Below are 18274 nucleotides of genomic sequence, written 5' to 3' on the forward strand. Positions count from 1 at the left end.
TGGGCCTGCCCTCTGCCACCCGGGAGCAGGCCTAAGCCAGCAGGGCGTTATCTCCCAAGGGGTCCCAGACTGCGAGAGGGCACAGGCCAGGCTGAGGGGACCCCCTTCCCCCCGAGTGCACAAATTTTTGTGCACCGGGCCTCTAGTTCTATATAATAAAGAGCTAATATGCTAATTAGACCTGACGGCTGAACGACCTTCCGGAACAACCAATGGGCAGGGGGGCAGGGCTGCAAGGCAGCCGGGGCTGCTGTGAGGGCTGAGCCCCTTGCACTAATTTTGTTCATCGGGCCTTTAGTAGGATAATAAGAAAGAGACTTAAGCAGGGATAAATGCCCATGGGTCGGAGGGAGAGGATGAACATAAAGGAGAGTTGGTATAGGACCCCAAAAAGCACATTAGGACCCCAGTCCTTTCCAGGGAGTGGGAGCTGACATCAGTCTTGCTGCCTGCAGCTGGATACCCAGTGAGTCATCAGCTGCCATGTGCCCCAAGATACAGCCACCATAAATTGGCCCATCCTATTGGGCTTCAACTTTGGTGTCCCAAATAACACGCTGATTCCTTACTGGACTCTACCCCCGAACTATCACTAGTTGCTTAACACTTTTTATTTATTTAGAATAATTTCTTTAAAAAAAAAAATTAACACTCTAAATCCTCAGTAAAAGGGATTTATCTCTTGTCCCTAAGCCCACAATACTATCACCTGCCCTGACCCTTGAATACTACTACTTTTGAGAACATCCTGCCACCACATGTTACGCACAGCATCAGATATGCATGATAACCTCTCTCTCCAGGTGTGAGGGGCACAGGGGTTGGGGTGGGGATGTTACCACATCTACTTAGATCAGGGGTGGGGAATGTCAGGCCTGAGGGCCATATAAGGCCTGTGAAATCATTTGGTCTGGCCCTACCAAGGCCTGAGGGGTGAGTTAATTAAATGTTTGACCAAATAGAGCAGGCTAGTTTTTAAGTTGATAATTTTGTATGGCCAGCAAATGGTGTTATAAATATCCAAATGGCCCTTGGCAGGAAAAAGGTTCCCTACTCCTGACTTAGCTCCATCACTCACAGATCAGATCAAAGGACAAAACAGAACTCTGCCATGACCCCACCCATTCCCTGTTCCTTCCGTTTGTCCTGAGACTGCACAGGTTACAGCAAAACTTGGGTTGTTCACAAATAATGGGGCACTAGCCAACACACACACCATCTATCCATCCATGGAGCTCCTACCTAGCAGCCATCTGTCTTTTCCCTTCCTGTTTGTTGGGCACGTGGGGGTTGAAACATGAAGAGAGGCACTGCCCCAGCCCTCACGGAGCTCATGGCCAGCGGGTGAGTGCGATGTTGCAATGCTGGGTGAACGGTGGGCAAGGCAGAGAACCAGTTGGTCTAGGTAAGCAGGGACTGCTCGATTGCCTTAAGGTTTTGTGGGGTGTTTTTTTTTGGAAGAATCTATAACAACCTTATGGCCAATTGGACATATGAGATGCACTCTGCTTATCCCAATGTAATCATCTCGCCCGCCAGTTCACACAGCTCCAAAGGTTAACTTTGTTTTATGAAGCTGGTCAGGTTCCAGGACTGCAATTACCTTAAAGAAAACATGTCTCCTTCTGTAGCAACCAGGATGAGCTAGTGACCCTCCGGGACGCTGATGAGAGGACATTCTCGTTGGATCCCTTTATATTTTTAGCTGGCCTCCCCTAGAACCTGACCTTGTCCTTTTTAAAAAATTTTCCTTCAGGACAACGTGTCAGACAACTTTGTTGGCTGTTCTTGAGGCAAGTGTATTTGTTTGACCTCGGTGGCATTTAGTTCTGGCATTGAGACGCAGTGGAGACCTGCGTCTCTCCCTGACAAGCTTTCCGAGCCTCTGTCTTTGTTTGCTCCCCTGTGTCCGGGTCCCACCATAGGCATCCCGTGTGGGTAGGACAGTCATTTCACTTTTTGAATATTCATAGCGTTTATGTAATTCCCTGCACCAAGCCACTATTCCCCTGGGGGTCTAAATGTGTCTAATTAGGTTGAGAGAGAATCAGAGGTACCTCTCACCCCCCCAAATTGAAGTGTGCAATAAACCCTACATGAAAATGATCTGTAAACCAATTTAATACTAACCTTACACTCAGATAATGGTGGGCTGTTGGAAAAAGGAAAGGAAAGGGGCCCTCACTCTTCCCAGGGCTCGCTCTCTCCCCAACGTGTGTCACAGTTCCTGGACCCTGTCCCCTGCCAAAGAATGGGTGGGAGCGTTTCTGGGTTTGTCCACAGTTCACACCGGGTGGGGCTGGCTGTCTACGGTGGGTCTCAGCCACATGGCCATTCCTGGCACGAGTCTTGTCCTCTCTGAGGGGAATGAAAGATGAATTCTCTCATTCTTAGGACCCAGATGCCATTTGCTCCCCAGGTGGGGGCATGGGGTGGGGTGGTAAATGGTAACAGACAGCTTTCCTGTTCTACCCTCACATCTGATACCTGAGGCCCTGAACTCACAAGTACCTCTGTGCCCCAATGGGGACAGAAAGGAGGGACACAGGGCAGAAAAAAGACACAGTTTAATATCTTACATAGTATCCTGCCATACAAGCAAAAGTGCTAATAGAAAAGAGGGTCTCTCTTAAATATTTAGAAAAGATACTTCTTTTTTTAAAAATTCTTTTCATTGAGTTTATTGGGGTGACACTGATTAACAAAATTATACAGATTTCACGGGCACAATTCCACAGCACATCATCTGTACACTGTATTGTGCGTTCGCCACCCAAGTCAAGTCTCCGTCCATCACCATTTATACCCCCTATACCTTCCTTCACTTCTCTTTACCACCCTCCCTCCAGCAATCACCACACTGTTGTCCCTGTCCATGAGTTTTTCTCTTTTTTTTCCCAATCCCCCAACCCTCTGCCCCCACCCCCAGCTGTCAGCCTGCTCTCTTATCTATGAGCCTGTCTCTATTTTGCTTGTTCATTTTGTTCATTAGATTCCACATATGAATGAAATCATATGGCACTTGTCTTTCTCTGACTGGCTTATTTCCCTTAGTACCATGTTGTCTACCCAGGTCTATCCATGCTGTAAGGTACTTCTAAAAGTACTGAAAGAGTTCTGTCAACACAGAGAGGGAGGATGTCGCAGACTGCTGGAGGACACGGTTGGGAAGGCAGTGCCTCCCTATCTGTGTGGCTCCTCTGTCCTGTGCTCTTGTCACTTCCTCTTGGCCACTCTCTTTCTCAGCCACACTGTCTCCCTTTTTTTGTTCCCTGTCCTTTCCCTGTCAGTGTCCCCCACTCTCACCTACACTCACACTGGGAAAGCCATGCAGAGGACTGAGCAGTCACTGGGAGGCTCCCCAACTTGGAGGTTTTATTTTATTGATTTCAGAGAGGAAGGGAGAGGGAAAGAGAGGTAGAAACATCAATGATTAGAGAGAATCATTGATCAGCTGCCTCCTGCATGCCCTCTACTGGGAATTGAGCCCACAACATGGGCATGTGCCCTTGACCGGAATCAAACCCAGGACCCTTTAGTCAGCTCTATCCACTGAGCCAAACCAGCTAGGGCCAGAGGTTTTATTTAGAGCCCCATAGACCACCTGTGGATTGCTTCTGTAAAATATCTCCTTTTAATTTCTGCACACACAATGGTATTATTATTTTTCACATGTAATTTTACTTTTTGAATATTTTTATCATTTATGTGATTTTAAAGTCAAAATGATATAGTCATGTCCAGGGCACTCTTGTTTACATCCTTGTGTCCTCCATTCTGTTTGCCAGGTAATTAATGTTGCCAGCTGCTGACAGGTAATTTTCTTTCTGTTTATTCTTCTACTAGAGGCCTGGTGCATGAAATTCATGCATGGGTGGGGGGGAAGTGTGTCCCTCAGCCCAGCTTGCACCCTCTCCAATCCGGGACCCCTTGGTGGATGTCTGATTGCCTCTTGCAATCTGGGACTGCTGGCTCCTAACTGCTCGCCTGCCTGCCTGCCTGCCTGATCACCCCTAACCCCGCTGCCTGTCTGCCTGATCACCCCTAACTGCTCCCCTACTGGCCTGATCGCCCCTAATTGTTCCCCTGCTGGCCTGATCACCCCTAACTGCCTCTGCCTTGTCCTGCACCCGGGACCCAAGATTCCCTCCTCTGTCCAGCCCCAGGCACACAGGATATGTGCCGGCTTTGCCGAGGCCAGCCACAGCCGCAGGGGACTCTAGGTGGGTGGCTTTGCCTGGACCACAGCTGCAGGTGCCCAGGACCACGGGGCGATGGCTTGTCCCTCTCCTGTGCCGCAGGAGCAGGCGCTGGTGCCCGGGACCTTGGGGACCGTGTGGCCTGTGGATTGTCCCTGTCCTGGGCCACAGGCGCAGGCACAGGTGTAGCTGCTGGCACCCGGGACTGCGGGGTGTGCGGCTTGTCCCTCTCCCAGGCTGCAGGTGCAGCTGCTGGTGCCTGGGACTGCAGAGCGGACGGCTTGTCCCTCTCCCGGGCCAGGGCACAGGAGCAGGTGCAGCCACTGGTGCCCAGGACCATGGGGCAGGCAGCTTGTCCCTCTCCCAGGCCACAGCCTGGCTGGTCCCCATTCCTCTCTTGTGAGCTCATTTGTGCCTGGCTGGTCCATTCCTCTCTTGTGAGCTCATGGTCCCTATTTCTTTCTCCCCAGTGTTGAGTGTCTGAGCCTTTATGGTGTGATGGCATGAGGGTGTGACAACCATTTGCATATTATCTCTTTATTATATAGGATATTCCTTTTTGCAAATGTAAGAATACATACGACTTAGAAGTTTGCACCTTGCTTTTTGCACATAAATGTTGTTTTGGCATCCATATATAGGCACATGGGGATCTCTCTTTTTTTTTTTTCAAGGCTGAATGTATGGAATTGTGGGAACATATGATAGTTTATGACTCCCCTATTGATAAACGTTTAATGGTTCCAATCTTCTGTTATTATAAATAATGATGCAGTGAATAGATGAATAGTACTTTGAATCTTTTAATGGCTTTCTTTTAACAAAAACAAGTAGGAAAGAAGATAGGAGGGCAGAAAGGAAAGAGAGAGAGAGAGAGAGAGAGAGAGAGAGAGAGAGAGAGAGAGAGAGAGAGAGAAGTTTTTTTAAAAGATGTTCCCTTGACCAAGAACATTTTTGGAAGAAGACCTGGATGCTGTAGGGAAGTAGCTGACATTCCAAAGTGTTCTCTAGTCCTGATGGCATTTGTGCCCTGTGGGAGGACCCCAAGTGCTACCCCTGTCCATCCACAGCCATTGTATTAATGGGAAACCTTGATCTGATTGGATGTCTGGTGGCTGACTGTCCTCAACTCAGGCAGAATCACTTATCTGTGATGCCAGGGAGCCTTCCTTCCAGCACATTCTCTTGATTGTCTCTGATTCTTTTGACAGAGATAAACCTCCTATTTTACAACCAGAGCCACCCAATGAGAGAACATTTGCTGACATTAATGTGCAAATAGCATCTTATGATTCTGGGATACCAATTCCAATGTATGGGTGTTTCCCCCACACCAAGCAATTCTCAGACATCGGCCTGGTGTCCTACCATCCAACTCAATCCTGACACTATCTGCCCAACGGTGGAATCAGATTCCACAGGTTAAGGGCTCAGAACCACAAGACTGCCCTCCACTTCAGATGCAAATTGCAAGTCCAAGTTGTCACCTGTGCTTCCAACCCGCTGGCTACAGGTCAGAGAGTGCCATGACTCCGTCCTTGAGATCCACTAATTTCTAGAGCAGCTCACAGAATTCAGGAAACCAGTTCACTCACTAGATCACCAGTTTATTAAAAGGATATTATGAGATTGAATCCACAGCCAGATGAAGGGATACATAGGCCGAGGTCCGGAACAAAGGAGCCCCCATTCCTGTGGAGTTTGGGGCCTGGGGTGGTGGACGCGGATGAGTCTCGTTTCCCACCTTGGAAGCTCTTCAAACCTGTCTTTTTGGTCTTTTATGGATGGAGACTTCATTACAGAGGCATGATTGATTAAATCACTGACCATTGGAGATTGGTTCAACCTCCAGCCCCTCCCTCTCCCCAGAGGTCAGGGAGTTGGACTCAAGTTCCAACCCTAAACTCCCAATTGGTTCCCCTGGCAACCAGCTCCCATCCTTAGGTGCTTTCCAAAAGACACCTCAATAATTTACAAAGGGCACCCTTAACATCCTCATCCCTTAGGAGCTCTGTGCCAGGAACCCAGAAGAAGGTCAAATAAATATGTCTTATAAAGTCACCGTCTCACACGTCGGTAGTAGGTACTTTCTTGAGAAGATACTTAGAGCAGAGGACAGGGCTCGTATGATGACTTGAGATGTGGGAGATGGACAGGTACCTTAGGGCTGAAGTAGGAAAGAGTAGGACACATATTTTCAGACATTTCTCCAGGATGTCTCCCAATCGCTGCCAACTCAGTATGTCTCATATGAAGAGTCCTGCTGATTTGGTGCAAAGCTGTATTGATCTCTCCCAATAATTTCCAGCCAAATCAGCAGGACTCTTTATGTAATGTGGGGATGACTCTTTAGTCCTCCCAGCGGTTCTAGAGCTGCCTAATGTCCTTGAATAAACTCCTTGTCTGCTTTAACTTGGACTTTTAAGAATGGATGACCTCAGAAAGCTGGACTTGACTACATACATGTGGCCAACTTTTGTATTGTTACATATTTAAGGATCTATACAAAGACCATAGCTTGGTAGTTGACTGTATCTGTGGGTTCTGCAGATATTTTTACTGCTGTCAAAGGGCTCAACATTTTTTCTAGAGTTTTGGCCCCTCTGATCTTCAATGAAAAGTCCTACCTCTGCAGACACCATTTTTCTAGATGTCTGAGGAAGGTCTCCCAAGTGTAGGGTTATGATGGTGAAAGGGCTTGAAGGGGCCAAGTTTGAGCCACTAGATCCCAAGCCCTGTAGATCTTAGATGGTTCTGTGTGTACGTGTGATTGAGGACTGCAGATCCTGAAGCTCTATCAACAGCTCCTGAAAAGACTCTCTGACAAGTCTCTAATTAGTAGCTTCTTCGTTCTTTCTTTTAGAAGTCTAGAAGAAATTAATAGAGTTAATTGAGAAGGTGCTTTCATTTGGATTCTGGCTAAAGTCAGAAAGGATCTAATTTTAGGGCTAATGATCATAGGAAATGACCTATAAAACAGCAATAATGTTATTAGAGGATGTTACCAGAAAAATAATCTCCTAAACAGAAATATGAAGATTCAAGATGTATGTGTGTTTATATTTACAGTGAGTTGAGTTTTATACAAGCTCCATTATATGCACGTAATAGGGGGCCTGGGGTGGCAGAAGTTTTTATTTAGAGGTGGAGCATATAAATATAAGAATTGAAGTATGTCTTGACTTTGGAACATGGTATATAATTCACTTACTCTTAAAAAAAATCCCGTGATTTAACAAAGGCTTCTCAGTTTGCAGAGCTTTGGTGGGAAATGGACATATTTGCATAAGGATCCTAAAAGCCTTCTGAGAGAGAAGGAAGTCAGGCACCAATTGCTTCCACCAAATGTTAAAATTAGGAAAACCTGCCCCTGTGCACTGTGGGCGCCCTGACCAAGGTGCAGTAACCCAAGAGGACACTAATCTTCCCAAAGGGGAAAGTGAAGTCTGTCAGTGATTTGAGCTCCTCACCATGGCCCCAAGTTAGGGTGAAACTATAAGTCTGAGTGCAGAAGATCTACAGGTAGGAGCCAGGAAACCAATGATCACGCCGGCTATGATAAAGAGCTTAAACATTCCGTGGTGCCTTTAGGGCACTGAAGAGTTTTAAGTAAGACCATGGCTTGGCTTTTGTATTAGAGAGTTCATTCCAGTGATCAATGTGGAAGACATATTTAAGAGAACAAGAATAGACTTGGGAGGCTGTTTACATGGTCCAGGGATGACAAATAGTGCCTGAATGAGCCAGTGACAGAAGGAAAAGATTCTAGTAGTAGGTCCAGTTGTCATGACTTGGTGAATGATTGGCTCAGGGGGGAACAGGGTTTAATTTGTTTTCTATTTGTGCTGTTTATTATTATCATAAGTAGTGGGTATTGGAATAAGTGGCCAATTATTCCCTTCTTGATTCCACTTCTTTCAGCTATTTGTCTCTAAAAAGAAAATTATGAAAATGGAGCTTTGATTAGCTTCACTTACTATTATAATGACTGGGGTTATCACTCCTAGTTTATTGAGTGGAGTCATTGTTTTAATTTGCATAAGTGGCTTTTGGGTAGGCAAAGATGCAATTAAAGTAAAAGCTCAATATCAATTAATATAGGAGAACAATTATTTAGATATGGCCATACATTAAAGAGAACAAATGTCTGACTCGAGAGTTTGCCAACATTTCCATTGTGTTCACTCTGGCTGCCAAAGACTGATGGAGGAAAACAAAGAAAAGGAGATGAAATATAGATGGGCTGAGCCAAATGGCACCTCTGCAGATGAGATGAATAGAGAGTTTGTCATTTTTTTTAACCAAAATATTTACTATTTGAAAGAACACATTTTTGTTGTAAAACAATAGCAACAACAACAATCACCTCAAACAATAAGATGGTGTTGATGTTAAAAATGAACAAATATCCCCCCCATCACAACTTTCTACTGGCCAGGGCGCAGGGGTAACCTCTATTAACAGATAGGTGGTGATTCTTCCAGGTTAAAAGTGTCCTTCAAGAGATTCTGTGCATTTTACAAGGTAGCCTTTGACCTATTTCCTGATCTGATGGAGTCTACTTGATAGTTTAGTTCATAGTTTTCTGGTTAGCAGAGATGCCATCATATGGGAGAGTAGACAATGGGAACAAGAGAGAGTGGACAGAAAGCCAGGAAAATAGGGTCAAGTGAAGGTTGAATACAAAAAACAGATGCTGGACATGAAACTAGGACAGGCTTAGGAACGAAGGCTAAGAAGTCCTTCTCTGACTTCATTTTCTTTCTCCAACTGAGCCCTCAAATCCCTTGCTGGTGAGTTGTCCCCCTGCTTTCTCCTAAAGTGTTCTCCCAAAGGTCACCCAGGAACCATTTGGTCATACACTTGATGACCTTCCCTCCACTTTTACCTTCCTTGGCCTTGATCCCTCTTTGACATGCCATCTGTGGTCTTCTTTGTGAATCTTCCCTTTCCTTGGCTCCCATGACAATAGGCTGTTCCAGTTCGTAAGCATCCCTGACCACTCCTGCCCTGATTGTCATCCTGACTGCTCCTCTTCTTCCAGTCCTTGAATTGTAGGCATCACCTCCAACTCTGCTCTTTTCGTGCTCCTCTTTCCTGTGCATTTCTCATTTCTTGCATGTTTAATTCATGTCTGTGACTTCATCAGTGATCTCTATGAGGGAGACTCTGAAATTTTACCAACACGGATAGAAATGAGGATATGACTCATTTCCTTGACCTTCCTGGAGTTCTGATCTCCCGTTTTCTGTTACCCTCTAGACATGTCCCATTTGTATTTCCAATTCAGCGTTTCTGAAACTGAACTTGTTTGCTTCCCATCTAGCAAACTCCTTATCATGGCCTCCAGGGGCCTTCCTGACCTCTCCCTATCTACCTGTCCAGTCTCATCTCTTGCTGCCACCCCCATAAGCACCCTTCTTCTCAGTCACACCTACCTAACTGCAGCTGCGTGACCATGTCATGTTCTCACGTGCCTCCATGCTATTAACTGTGTTCCCTCCACTGATATACCCCTTTCCTGGGCCTGGCTTTTTTCTTTCTTTCTTTTTTTCTTTCTTTTTCCCCTACCAACTCTTTTTAACCCTAAAAACCTCTCTCAGCTGTCACCTTCCATAGGAATACTTCCTTGAACTCCTGGAGGTGACACCTCTCTGCCGACTCCTGCGGCAGCCCCTGGAAACTTCTACTGTAGAACTTATCACACTGCAGTGTATGTGGCTGTTTCCTGGCTTCTGTTCCATCTAAACTGTGAGCCCTTTGAAGGGAAGAACCATGTCTTTGGTCTCTGCCCCTCCAGGTCTGAGAAAATGTCTCACACAAGTAAGTACTTAAGAAATCCTAGGAAAGCATGAGAACCATCGCCTCCCTCTTGGCTTCTCTGTTTGCTGATGGGAAAGTGATCTCAAACTTGTATCTCTAACTGTACCTCCCCCCTAACTCCAGAACCATGTCCTTTGCCACATCTCCTCTGGAATGACCAGCAGGTTTATCTGAGAGAGAGCAGGTGTTATGCAAAACTGTGGATTCCTTGGCCCACTATTCCCTCCTCAGTAAAGGCCCAGTTATTTGCCCAGGTGCTCAGAGCAAGAGCCTGAGACACATCCTTAATTCCTCTCTTTTTCTTCTACTCCACAGCAAACACAATAATATATTCTATAACCTTTATCTTACCACATATTGGGGATATGGCTGTTTTTCGACTTCTTTAACAATGTCACATTAGTCCCAGCCACCATCACCTCTCACCCAGACTCCTATAGTGCCTTCTCTCCGGTCCCTGTATGTCCACCCTTTCTTCTGTACAAATGGTACCTCCACACAGGAGCTTTCACACAGCTACCCTTCAGGGTTTGGCCTTTGGCTGGCCCTCCGGATTCACTTCCTACTCCCCATCCTTGTGGACTCTGCTGCACCCACATGGACTCCTTGTGGGTCCTGAACACACCAGACAGGTGCCCACTTCCCCTTCCCATTCTTTCTGTCCCAAACACTATCCTGCCAGAACTCGGTGTGGATCATTCCCTTTCTCCCTCCGGTTTCTGCTCAGAAGTCACCTCCACATAGAAGACTTCTCTGATGGCACTGTCTTTCTTTTTATTTTATTTTTAATATATATTTTTATTGATTTCAGAGGGAGAGAGAGAGAGAGAGAGAGAGAGAGAGAGAGAGAGAGAGAGAGAGAAACATCAGTGATGAGAGAGAATTATTGATCAGCTGCCTCCTACATGTGGGGATCAAGTCCGCAACCAGAGCTTGTGCCTTGACCAGGAATTGAACCTTGACCACCTAGGTTATAGTTCAATGCTCAACCACTGAGCCACACTGGCCCAGCTGTAGGCATTTCCTATAAAAGCACCTCCCTGAACTGCTAGTCTCTTCCCCTGATTGTTTTCCTTTCCCCCTTGATATTTTACATTTATTTATATATCTATTGATGTCCTCTTCTCAAGAGTATAGAAGCTCCCTAAGGTCTTTGTCAACCTCATTGCTGCAGCCTGGCATCTGGAACAGTTCCTGGGACTAGAGCAGGGCCTCAATGGTTGATGAATGAATGGATTATTCTAGATCTTGGAGGTGGTGTGTCATCTCTGAGTCCCCACTTGTCTCCCTGCCTGTGTGTGGTCACCAAGTCTTCAGTCTTCCTAGTGCTAGTTCAGTGAACATTTATTGTGCAAACTATCTTACTGTGCTTATTATTGAGCTACTTACTTCCCACAGTGGCTGTATCGAATGAGGGAGTGAATGTGACAAGACCGTTGTACACTCTCAAGCCCCACACCAATGTCATTTTTCTTCCAGTCCCACTGTGATGACACTAACTAATGTTCCTTTTGCTTCAAACAGGAGCCTCTAAATGATTCCCTGCTTCCAAGCTCTCCCCAGATAATAGATTCCAAACGCTGCTGCCCACTTACTAGTAATCTTCTAAAGCATCGCTACAATTATGCTCTCCTACTCAAAACCTTGACTGCCTTTCAATTCCTGACCACATAGTGTACAAATTCCCTGGCTTGGAACAAGATCCTCCCCAACTTGGATCCAGACTGCCTTTTCTTGTCTCCCTTTCTCCCCCACCAGAGCTCTCAACCTTAAATCCAGACCTCAGAGCAAGTGAGCATCACACTGCTGTCCTCCCTAGGTTTTTCCACTTCTAGGGGCTCTTCCTCTTCTCTCTTCTCTTAATGGCATTAAGGTCTTTCTCTTGAGGGGGTATTCTTACCCCCATCCTACCTTTCCTTAAAGGGGGAAGGGAGGAAGAAGATGCAAGGAACACTTTAATTGTCTCTCTCTCCTCTTTCCATTCAGATTGGGAAGGCAGGGAAAGTGTGATCTCTGTTTGTCCAAGCTTCTCTGACTGCGTGTCCCTCCCTTTAAAACAGGCCGTGTAGTTCTGTCTCTGGGATCTGCCTGCCAACAATAAGCATGTATTCACCTTGGGAAGGCAGGGTTCCCAAGGCAGGCTTAGCTTGCCTGGCCGAGCCAGTAGTCAGGGGAGATCGTGGGAAACCTACATTTGCTCCAGGATAAGCTATGTTGTCCAATCCAGCCTTTCTGCATTTTAAGGCTGAGGTTCTGGTCTCCGTGCATCTGACTCTATATTTTACCTCGTGCTGAACTCTGAAGAGAAGGAGCAATTAATTGCTACTCTCCCTTAAATTCAAATATCACCCAGATGACCCTTTTTACCAACTGCTCTACAATATCGATTTTTATAATGTCTATTCAGATTTGTAATCTACCATCATAAGCATATAGGAAGAAGAGGCACTGTTATATACTATCCTTCTTCCTAAATCCCTTTAGAACTCAGGTTCATGGGTTAGTGTTCATTTGCATGGAGGCCATAATGGGCTAATACATTTGATAGTAAGAAAAAAAAAGTAAAAATAAAGTAGATATGATGAGAAATGGGATGTTTCCCATTTCTTAGAATTTTGGCTGAAGCTCGGAAGCTAGTTACCACGTAGGACAAATTCCCCACAAATGAAGAGGGGGATGTGGGGGGAGGGGGTTGCCTAGGGTAGCTGGCGTTTTCCAACAAGAAAAAGACAGTGTTGCTGTTTTACCATCTGGGTGGGCTCTGTTGGTGCCCGCGATCTGAAGCAGCTACGTAACTAGAGTAGAGAGAGAATATGTTTTGTTCTGCCGTTTACATCTCACCCTAAACTCATGAACAAGGGTTGGTTTTCTTGAAAGTAATGGTAAGTCCATGAACTGGGTCAAAGAGCAGACCTGGGAGCTGGGCGCGAGGAGAAGGGTGCTAGTTGTGTATCACGGGTTTATAAAAGGCGGTCTGTTTTCGGAAATATGCGCAATTACATCAGCCCTGGCTGTTGCTGCTCCTGATAATGCACCATTAGTCATCTTTCTTCCCACAAATCCTCATCACGTGAGCTCAAGAGATTCAATGCTGAATTTCAAATCCACTTCAGGGATATTTTCACAACTCGTGTGTTAGAAGCCTGGCATCATTTGAATAAAAGTCACTTGTTTGAAGATCAGTGGGAAAGTTGGGGAATAAACAAGCTCCTGGTCATTGATTATGTTTTAAAAGTGTTACCAATGAATTGAGCCTTAACGTTCCTTGTGTAACTCTTAAACTATATTGCTATACTAGGTACCATGAAAATTCGATGGACTCGGGAGTTTAGAGGTTGGAAATTCTAGTTGGTGAGGGTAAATGATGAAGCTATGGCAAATGTTTATGTCCCTTTCCAAGTGAAAGAAGTTTGAAAAGGCTGCATAAGCTGATGAACACAAATGACGTCCACTATCTACCTACTAAAGCTAAAGCACTTTTTATACAATGTATTAGAGGCCTGATGCACAAAATTTGTGCAAGAGTAGGCCTTCCTTCCCCCGGCTGCCGGCACTGGCTTCCCTCTGGCACTGGGACCTGGGCTTCCCTCACAGCCCCAGCTTCGTCCAGAAGGTCGTCTGGAAGGATGTCTGGTCTAATTAATATTATGCTTTTATTATTATAGATTAGCCAGGGTTCCCCAGAGAAATAAAAACAACAGGATGTCTCTATTTCCATGTCTATCTATTATTTGTATCTATCTTGAAGTCTGTCTATCTATCATCTATCTATCATTTATTGATATATTTTAAAGAATCGGCTTACACAATTATGGAGGCTTGGTGAGTCCAAAATCTTCAGGGTATACCAGCAGGCTGGAGACCAAGGGAAGGGTTGTAATTCAAGTCCAAAGTCAGTCTGCTGGCTGGATTCCTTCTTGCATGGGTGGGGTCAGTCTTTTTCTATTCAGGACTTCGACTGATTGAATGAGGCCCACCAACATTATGGAGGGCCATCTACTTTACCCACTGTCCACCAATTTATGTTAATCTCATCCAAAAAGCACCTTTGCAGAAACATCTAGAATAATGTTTGACCAAATATCTGGGCACTGTAGCCCATAAAATTGACACATAAAATTAACCATCACATAAGATAATGTGAAGAGCTATTAATTTTTGGTTGTTATTTGTCTTTTTCAAGAGAAAGCTACCAAGATGGCAAAATTACTGCTATTTGGGGAATAGCCACAGATTGAGATGTTAAACTGGAAAGGAGAAGACTTAGGGACATATAATACTACAAAGATATTGGCACCATCCAGAGATATATAATGTGTGTATAAGGTTATATTTCCTCTGCCTTTCAAAATACTCCAATGCCTGCATGGGAAAGTCAGAGAGCACAACCAGGATTCTCAGAGGAGACACATTTTGACTCAAGACTGCACCATCAGGAACTGTGACTTCTGACCACAGTGGGTCCTGAACCGACTCACTACTGCCCTCCTGTGGTGAGTGTCAAACTTTTTTCTCTCAAGTCCCAACTTGCCTGGTCCACTTTACCGCACAGAGACAAGGTCACCAAATCAGCAGCCTCCCCCTCATAACACCTCTTCCCTTTCTATCTCAATGAATAGGTTTCCTGGATTTTACCCAAACCAGATTCCCTGCTCTGTGTCAGCCCTATCCTTTCCACCTTCTCCAGGTCCCGGCTCAGGTGAAAAAAATAACTCCTTACAAATAAATATGTGATGTGCTATGCACTTAATATCTTATGGCAATTAAGATTTTTAACCCTGATGTCTGCTATGGCAAGCTTACGGCTGACAGGATTTTATGTAAACCCTATGTTATGCATTTATTTACCAAAGTTACTTTGATGTCTTTGGACATGTGCAGGAGTGAGGATAATGGAGAGAAAGGCAGATGTACAAAAAGGCAGAGCAAAATGTGAAGTGCGTGTAGGTGGAGAGACTGAGAGTTCCTTGCTCTTTGTATCGAGTACTCAAGATACATTAGTGCACATGGGGCATGGTGACCAGAATCACCCACAAACCGGGCATTAAATGCACAGACAACAGCTATGTGGTAGGCAGTTAGACAGACATGAACAGAGTAGGAACAATAGGCCAGCTACGGAAGGTCACCAGGGCAGAAAGCCCTGGGTACCTAGCAACGAGCAAAACTGGGAAAACAAGGACCTTGCCCCCAGGGTGACCTTTCCTTCCTAGCTTATCGGTGGTCATGTGGTTTAGATCCCATGACCTTTCATGCCACTGGTCATGTGGTTCGGACCCCCCTCCCCGCCCTTTCCTGCCCTGGCATGCCACTAGTCATGCAGTTTATTTTATTTTTTTAAAGATTTTTATTGATTCAGAGAGGAAGTGGGATGGAGAGAGAGATAGAAACATCAATGATGAGAGAGAATCATTGATCGGCTGACTCCTGCACACCCCACACTGGGGATCAAGCCCGCAACCCAAGCATGTGCCCTGACCGGGAATCGAACTGTGACCTTCGGGTTCATAGGTCAACACTTAACCACTGAGCCACGCTGGCTGGGCTAGTCATGCAGTTTAGACCCCTCCTTAAAGGCAGAACCAGGGGGTCTGAGAATAGCCTCATATGACTCCCATATAAGCCCTTGCAGGACAATCCCCTTAATTAAGCATGAAGTCCTCCGGACAATGAGGTTCTGGCCAGCACCAAATAATCTCAAGAACAAAGCTTTGAGTCTGCTGGCCACAGAGGCATCCTTTTCCGCCACACATTCATACCTTCTGATTTTTGTATGAAACAGCTCAAATGTAGATATGAGCAAATCTTAACACACACACACACACACACACACACACACACACACACAGTCTTCAGGCCAAGCAACACATGGTCATGTCCTGAAATTTTGTAACCTGTGGCCTTCAATATCTCAGTTGCATTGCTGTGTTTCTCTAGAGTTACAATTTTGACTTTCTTTTCTAGATCACTAAGTGCCAAATAAACTTCAAGATCTGATTTTGAGGAAGACTTCGTTATTCCTGGTTGTTGGTATCTACTGAAATCTCTCTTTGCTTAGAGGTGAGTTTTCATTTTGTTTAGCTAGCTGTTGATGAAGAAAAGATGTCTTAAAAATTCCAACCCTTCTATCCATTATTCTTTTATCTCAAAAATTTCTACTTAACATAGAAGGTGTGAATGTGTGGAGAAAAGGATGCCTCTGATAGATCCACTGTCCTTTAAAGCTAAGCGGAAATAGCCCTAAACTTCTTTCAATGGTTTTGAATCTTTGTGAGGCTGACATTTGTTATAAATGTAGCTTTTCAGTTTTATTTATCTAGAAATATCATTATTTGTTAATACATGCTGCCACCTAGTGGAACAGCTGAAGGGCTGTATCAGGGATTCAGACTTGGCTTTGTACCTGAATTTCGGTGTTAGGCTTCGTCCAAATTATGTAACACTAGAGGCCCGGTGCACGGATTCTGCACATTGAAAGTAAATTAATTAGAAGGTGACCAGCGGGGCAGGGCTGGGCCAGACAGGCCAGACACCCTAGAGCCAACCTCCTGCGGTCCCTCCCTGGCCTGCCACACTTGGGGAAGCGCTGGGGCTCTAAGGGTGTCTGTGGAGTGAGCAGGGTCCCTTCAGCAGGTGGGGTCCCTCGGCCTGGCCTGTGGGGATTGGGCCGAAACCAGCAGTCTGACATCCCCTGAGGGGTCCTGTAGTGTGAGAGGGCACTCTGCAAAGTTGTTGTCGCTTGGCAGCTCCTGCATTGAGTGTCTGCCTCCTGGTGGTCATTGCGTATCATAGCTACCAGTCGGACAGTCACTTAGCCTTTTATATATATAGATGCTTTTTAGTCTTTAAAAAAAACAACACAGATTAAGAGCTATGTAGTTAGACTTTTTTTTTTTTTTGACACAGCACACTTTTTCTTTTTGCCAAAGTTTCTTTATTAAGAGAGATATCAGTTTTAATCTAAACAATTGATAATGCTCTCGAAGACTGTTGTGAATTACTAGCCACCTCTTGTAAAGGGTGTCCCAAAATTCATGCAAGATTTGAATTTTACGCCATTTGTGCCATAAAGTGTTGCCAAAGAAAAAAAGATAGCATGACAGCTGACAGTTCAGGGTTATTAAAAATGGAGTGCTACATGAAAGAAAAACATGTTTTCATTGTTGAGCAATATTTTAAAAATAATGAAGGTTTGGCAGCTACAGTTCGCAATTTTCGTGCAAAATATGGTCGGAATAGTGATTTAACTTCATCAACTATGAAGAGATTAATTTTAAAATTTAGGGAGACTGGATCAATTAGTGATCTTAAACACCCTGGCCGTCCTTCAATAAGTCGTTCAACACAAAACATTGAAGCAGTTCGTGAGAGTGTTGCTGAGAGTCCAGGGACATCAATTCGGCACCGTGGTCAAGAATTGGACATTTCAAAAAGCTCTCCACAGCGTATTCTCATGAAAGGTTTGCATCTTCATGCTTACAAAGTTCAATTGACTCAAGAACTGAAGCCTACTGACCACGCACAGCAAATAGAGTTCGTTGAATGGATTATGGAACAACAACAAGTGGATGCTGATATTTCAAACAAAATCATCTTCAGCGATGAGGCTCATTTTCATCTTGATGGCTTGGTTAATCAACAAAATTGTCGCATTTGGGGTTCAGAAAATCCATGAGTGATTGTTGAGAAACAAATGCATCCACAACATGTCACTGTTTGGTGCGGATTTTGGGCTGGAGGCATCATTGGACCATTCTTCTTCGAAAATGCGGCTGCTCAGGCAATAACAGTTAATGGTGCTCGCTATCGCAACATGATAATCCATTTACCTGATATGCTATTCCATACATAACCCTATACTGTATACTTTATGAATTAATAAAAAAATTTACAATTTTTAATTATAAACCTTTGTTTTCTATCAAAATTACTTCTTGCGTGAATTTTGGGACACCCTTTATATTTGCCATGACTGGGTTTGGTGTTGCTGGGTGGGAGGGATGACTTGCAAACTGATGTGTAATCATTTCCTAGTACAGGATGCAACCTGGCGTAGCTGTTATCATCCACTATTTCAAGGCCACCTGTCTACTCTTCACTATATAAACCATTCCAAATGCTAAGATTTATAGAATATAAAAATGGGAGTCACTGTGAGGACTGTATCAATGGAGAAATGAAACCAAACTGACAGCTAGCTTAAAGCCATCATCTGTCACATGTAAACCGAGCCAGGAATTTTATCTTTTACA

The 18274-nt window shown here is 44.8% G+C and overlaps 1 long non-coding RNA gene across 1 annotated transcript; it reads left to right on the forward strand.

Annotated features, from left to right (window-relative positions):
• The first annotated feature begins 10959 nt into the window (after window positions 1-10959).
• On the forward strand, window positions 10960-16725 carry LOC118666983. The gene is made up of 3 exons (XR_004971116.1): window positions 10960-14515; window positions 14642-14721; window positions 15987-16725. It is a non-coding gene; the product is annotated as an uncharacterized LOC118666983 (long non-coding RNA).
• Window positions 16726-18274: the final 1549 nt, after the last annotated feature.

The sequence above is a fragment of the Myotis myotis genome, unplaced genomic scaffold (assembly GCF_014108235.1).
Source record: "Myotis myotis isolate mMyoMyo1 unplaced genomic scaffold, mMyoMyo1.p scaffold_m19_p_1, whole genome shotgun sequence".
Taxonomy (NCBI): domain Eukaryota; kingdom Metazoa; phylum Chordata; class Mammalia; order Chiroptera; family Vespertilionidae; genus Myotis; species Myotis myotis.